At 44.1% G+C, this 5,621-nt stretch overlaps 1 non-coding gene across 1 annotated transcript; it reads right to left on the bottom strand.

Annotated features, from left to right (window-relative positions):
• Positions 1 to 551: 551 nt before the first annotated feature.
• LOC114218011 (small nucleolar RNA SNORD67) lies at positions 552 to 654 on the bottom strand. Its single transcript, XR_003611093.1, has one exon. It is a non-coding gene; the product is annotated as a small nucleolar RNA SNORD67 (small nucleolar RNA).
• Positions 655 to 5,621: the final 4,967 nt, after the last annotated feature.

The following is a 5,621-nucleotide window of genomic DNA, read 5'->3' as shown; positions in this document are numbered from 1 at the left end:
TGCTCCATTCACTATAAGACCCGCAGTTGGTTGGAAATAAAAATTCTTGATCATGTTGTTAATTTATCTTTCCAGTTCAGTAAAATTTTTTTCGACGTTGCTCTGGATAGTGAAAGTTTTCTTTCTTGATTTACTAAAACAAAGATAGTAGTTTTTCCTCCCACTAATCTACCTTTCCTTCATCAATCACTTTGAAGGATATTTTCAAATTTGTTGAACATTTTATTCTACTTAAGACTTTTGAATTGACAGTGATCAATGAATTCATTAATTGCTTTTTCCTTATTTCTTTAGATGGTTGTGCTTTCTTTCTACCTTTTCAAGCATTATGGGTAACTTTAATTCATATTGATTAATGATAGAAACATTTAAGCATTGTTTCAAGCTTGACTTCGTACTTACGAATTTCCATACAGAATATATTTTAATTTTATTCTAAATCAGTGTTTCTCAAAATTTTAAAGCAATATCTTTTTAACAAATATAAAAATCTTATGCTTACAAATTTTATTTGAATTCCAAAATGAATGAAAAATAAGCTCTCCCTCTATTGTGAATTTCTATTTTAAATACTTTGTCAGCAGGGTGGTACTGAGTGGTGCCTGTATCACCCGATACCGGGGCTCCACCAGCGTGCAATTCATCACTCTCTATTTTAAATACTTTGTAATTTAACTACTAGAGAAATTTTTTTTGTTTCCAAGTTACCTATGGTTAAGCTTTAAAATATTAATGTTTACAGTTAGTGTGGTGAGAGTATGTGAACTACGTTGAGTGTTTTGTGGCTTACTATAAGATTAAGGAATGTGAATGTTCCATGGATTCTTAAAAGTGGGTATTTTCAAGTATAGGACACAAAAATGACATATTTACAATTTCTCAAATCAAACTCGCTAATTATATTATTCACATCTGTACCTAATTCATGTTTTGCCTTAATTTGTCAAAGACTGATAGAGTGGTGTGGCCTCCTACTTCTGATAAGGAAAATCTGTGTCCTAAGATGGCCAACCGAGCCAGCGAGAGAGTCCCAGTCCTTGCCCCAGGGCTCTTACGGGTTCTTCTCCCTGCTCTGTTTCCCATGAGCACCAATCCAGGTTCTTCTCCCTGCCCCACTTCGTGCACGCGCCAAAAGTGCCAAGTATGCGGGAGTAGAAGTGTATAAATTGCCCCCTTTGTTTTTTTTTTTTTAAGATTTTATTTTATTTATTTGACAGAGAGAGAGAGAGAGAGCACAAGTAAGCAGAGAGGCAGGCAGAGGGAGAGGGAGAAGCAGGCTCTCTGCTGAGCAGGGAGCCTGACGCGGGGCTCGATCCCAAGACCCCAGGATCATGACCTGAGCCGAAGGCAGCTGCTTAACCAACTAAGCCACCCAGGCGCCCCGCCCCCTTTGTTTGTGCTCCGGGCTCAGACCTTTAGAGATCACTCTCCTCTGAGCCCGCCAGCGTTAAATAAACTTCCGATCCTCCAAGATCTCCCAGTGCCACTTGGTTCTTCCTTCAGGCAATCCAATCCAGGATCTCTAACATTTGGTTCCCTGACCAGGAAACCCAACCACGCTGGCCCATTGTTGCCACCGGTTTGGGGGCAACGGCAGGATGGTGACGGAATGAGTTATCATAACGGAGAAAGCACACCCCGCCTAATTTTCAGCATTCTCCCACCCCAGTCGCCTCAGGCTGGGCGCACTCTGAGGTCCCCACCAGACTCAAGGAGACTTGGTCAGTGAGGACCTGGTCCCAACGTTGGATTCTGCTAAGGCCTGGGGCCCCAGGACTGAGACAGGCCCACCCCCATTGGAGTGAAAGGGGAGCCTGATCACCTCCCAGAGACCTCTTAGAGGTCTAACAGGTAGGGATTCCCAGGGAGGGAATGTAATAACTTCTGGAGTGTGAATGTGTGAGTGAATGTGCAGTCCAACTGGGCTTGCTCAAATAGACTGATTCTGTGACTCCACAGGCAGGCACCCTTAAGGTCCCCAGAAGCCTACGGAGTCTGAGTGGACCTGTCTGTGATTCCATGGTGAACGGCATACAGTCTATGGTGGCATCAGAATAGTTTCCAATCGTTAAGTCACAACATTGAGACCACTATGGCTAAGCCTCACCTAAGCTCCTTCAGAACATGGCCAGACAGGCATCTGATTGGTCTCGTCATCTCAGGAGGCACCCCCCATTTGTCTGTCTCTGTGCCACCACACACGGGAATATCACCATGGGGTCAGGGCAGAGTAAACCTACGGTTCTAGAGACCATGATCAAAAATTTCAAGAAGGGGTTTTTGGGAGACTATGGAGTCAGGATGAACCCCGGCAAGTTGAGAACCCTATGTGAAGTGGAATGGCCCACCTTTGATGTTGGGTGGCCTTCAGACAGGACATTGGATGTCCCAATGATTCGTCGAGTATGGCGAGTCATAACAGGAAAACCAGGACACCCTGACCAGTTTCTGTACATTGACTCCTGGCTAGGAATTGCTCACTCTTCCCCCCTGGGTGCGATTCACTTGCAATAGGCAGGGACAGGCCAGGGTCTTAATCACCTCATCTAAGACCCAAAGAAAATCAGCAAAAGCCCCAGTCTCCACAAATCCTAGCTGGAGATCCCGAGGACGAACCGACCCTGCCCCCACCATATGTACCCCCAAGACCGTCTATAGACCTGGCCTTTCAGCTCCAGACATCCCGCTGCCATCGGTTTCACCAGCGCCCCCAGGCCCAGAGGATCCACTGGCGCCCCCAGGCCTAAGAAATCCACTTTCTCCAGGACCAGCAGCCAGGCTGCGCCCCAGGCCAGGCGCAAACACCCTTCAAATGCCAGTACAAGAGACGCGGGAACCTGAGAGGAACGATGAAGATGGGACAGTCCAACCCAGCCGTTCCATGATGTATTATCAGCCCTTCTCCACCACTGACCTCCTCAACTGGAAACATAACACCCCATCCTACTCTGAGAAACCACAGGTTATGGTAGACCTCATAGAATCCCTCTTCCAGACTCATCAGCCAACCTGGGAAGACTGCCAACAGTTACTCCGCACCCTGTTTAACATAGAGGCGAGGAGGAGAATAATGAAAGGTGCACAGCAGTACCTGAAAGGAAACCTTATGACTAAGGTATCCTTGGTCACTCAACACCCAGGGGAGTCCCCCGGGGACTATTATGAAAGACTATGTGAAGCCTACAGGATATACACTCCATTTGACCCCGAGGCACAGGAAAGCCAATAGATGGTAAACAGCTCCTTCATGGCTCAGGCCGCCCCAGACATCAGGAAAAAACTTCAGACCCTAGAGGGTTTTGCCAGGATGAACATCACCCAGCTAATAGAGACTGCCAATAAAGTCTACATGAACAGAGAAGTCACAGCTGAACAGGAAGCTGAGAAAAAGATGAAAAAGAAACTCAGCTTCTGAGGTGGAACAAGATGGTGGAGGAGTAGGAGACCTGGATTTCGTCTGGTCTCAGGAATTCAGCTGAATGGGGATCAAACCATTCTGAACACCTATGAACTCAACAGGAGATCGAAGAAGAGAGTAGCAACAACTCTCTGAACAGAGAAGCGACCACTTACTGGAAGGGACCCAACAAGCAGCAGAGCCGGGGAGACTGCCCTTCCTCCCCTCGGAGGAGCGGCGCGGGAGCGCACCACAGGGATCTGCTGGGTTTGGAGACTCCACATGGGGTTGGGTGCCAGAGATAGAAATGCTTGGCCACAGGCCGGGTGAGCACAGAGTGCGGCCGGAGACCGGGGAGATGGGAGTGATTGACTGCTTTTCTCTGGGGGCGCACTGAGGAGCAGGGCCCTGAGTTCTCGCCTCCTATGGGTGGAGATTGGGAATCCACCATTTCGCTCTCATCCTCCAAACCTGTACTGAGAGCTTGTAGGGAACAAAAGCTCCGGAGAGCAAACCCGAGCAGATTGCTTAGCCCAGACTCACAAGGGCGGGGCAATTCCACCTCCTGCAAAGACATTTGGGAACCACGGCAACAGGCCCCTCCCCCAGAATATCAGCAGGAACAGCCAGCCAAGACCAAGTTTACCAATCAAGGAGAACGGGAGAACTCCAGCGCTAGGGGAATACTGCACATAGAATTCATGGCTTTTTTACCATGATTCTTTAGTCTTCCAAAGTTAATTTTTTTTAACTGTCTGGTTTTTTTTTTGAATTTTTCCTTTTCCCTTTTTCAACCAACATCTTATCAATCCCTTTTTTAAAAAAACTTTTTTTATTTTTCATTTTTAGAGTCAGATTCTATTCCTTCATAGAAGTTACCATTATTTTTGGCATATATATATAAGTTGTTCACTCTTTAATATTTTGAGATACAGTTTCTTCTAACAGATCAAAATATACCCTAAATCTCTAGTGTATGGCTTTGTTCTAGTCTCCTGCCTGATCACATTCTCTCCCTTTTTTTTTTTTTAAATCTTCTTTCTTTTTTCAAACAACTTATCAATTCCTTTTATAAAATCTTTTATAATTTTCATCTTTACAATCATCTGTATGATACCCTTCACTGTATCAACCCTTATTTAGTACATATATAAGTCTTTCTTTCTTTATAATTTTAGGAGGCACTATCTTCTAACAGACCAAAATACACCCAAAATCTAGTGTGTGGCACTGATCTATGCACTAGCCTGATCATATTTGATCATATTCTGTTTTGTTTTGTTTTGTTCTGTTTCTCTTTGTTTTTACCTTTTTCTTTTTTTTTTCTCTGTCTTTCCCTTTCTTTTCCCCTGGTTTCAGGTCTTTTCTGATTTCTTTAGAGTATATTTTCTGGGGACATTGTTAACCTGTTAGCATTTTGTTATCTCATTCATCTATTCTCCTCTGGACAACATGACAAGACGAAAGAAATCACCTCAGCAAAAAGAACAAGAGGTAGTACCATCTGCCAGGGACCTACTCAATACGGACATTAATATGATGTCAGACCTAGAGTTCAGAATCATGATTTTAAAGATACTAGCTGGGCTTGAAAAAAGCATGGAAGTTATTAGAGAAACCCTTCCTGGAGAAATAAAAGAACTAAAATCTAACCAAATCGAAACCAAAAAGGCTATTAATGAGGTGCAATAAAAAATGGGGGCACTAACTGCTAGGATAAATGAGGCAGAAGAGAGAATCAGCGATATAGAAGACCAAATGATGGAAAATAAAGAAGCTGAGAAAAAGAGAGATAAACAACTACTGGATCATGAGGGCAGAATTCAAGAGAGAAGCAATACGATAAGATGAAACAACATTAGAATAATTGGGATCCCAGAAGAAGAAAGAGAGAGGGGGCAGAAGGTATAATGGAGCAAATTATAGCAGAGAATTTCCCTAATGTGGGGAAGGAAACAGGCATCAAAATCCAGAAGGCACAGAGAACCCCTCTCAAAATCAGTAAAAATAGGTCAACACCCCGACATCTAATAGTAAAACTTACGAGTCTCAGAGACAAAGAGAAAATCTTGAAAGCAGCTCGGGAGAAGAGATATGTAACCTATAAAGGTAGAAATATTAGATTGGCAACAGACCTATCCACAGAGACCTGGCAGGCCAGAAAGGACTGGCATGATATCTTCAGAGCACTAAACGAGAAAAATATGCAGCCAAGAATACAATA

The sequence above is a fragment of the Eumetopias jubatus genome, unplaced genomic scaffold (genome assembly GCF_037043125.1).
Source record: "Eumetopias jubatus isolate StellerSeaLion01/CBP00866 unplaced genomic scaffold, mEumJub1_p1.0 scaffold_7, whole genome shotgun sequence".
Taxonomy (NCBI): domain Eukaryota; kingdom Metazoa; phylum Chordata; class Mammalia; order Carnivora; family Otariidae; genus Eumetopias; species Eumetopias jubatus.
This window is presented reverse-complemented; position numbering and strand designations above follow the sequence as displayed.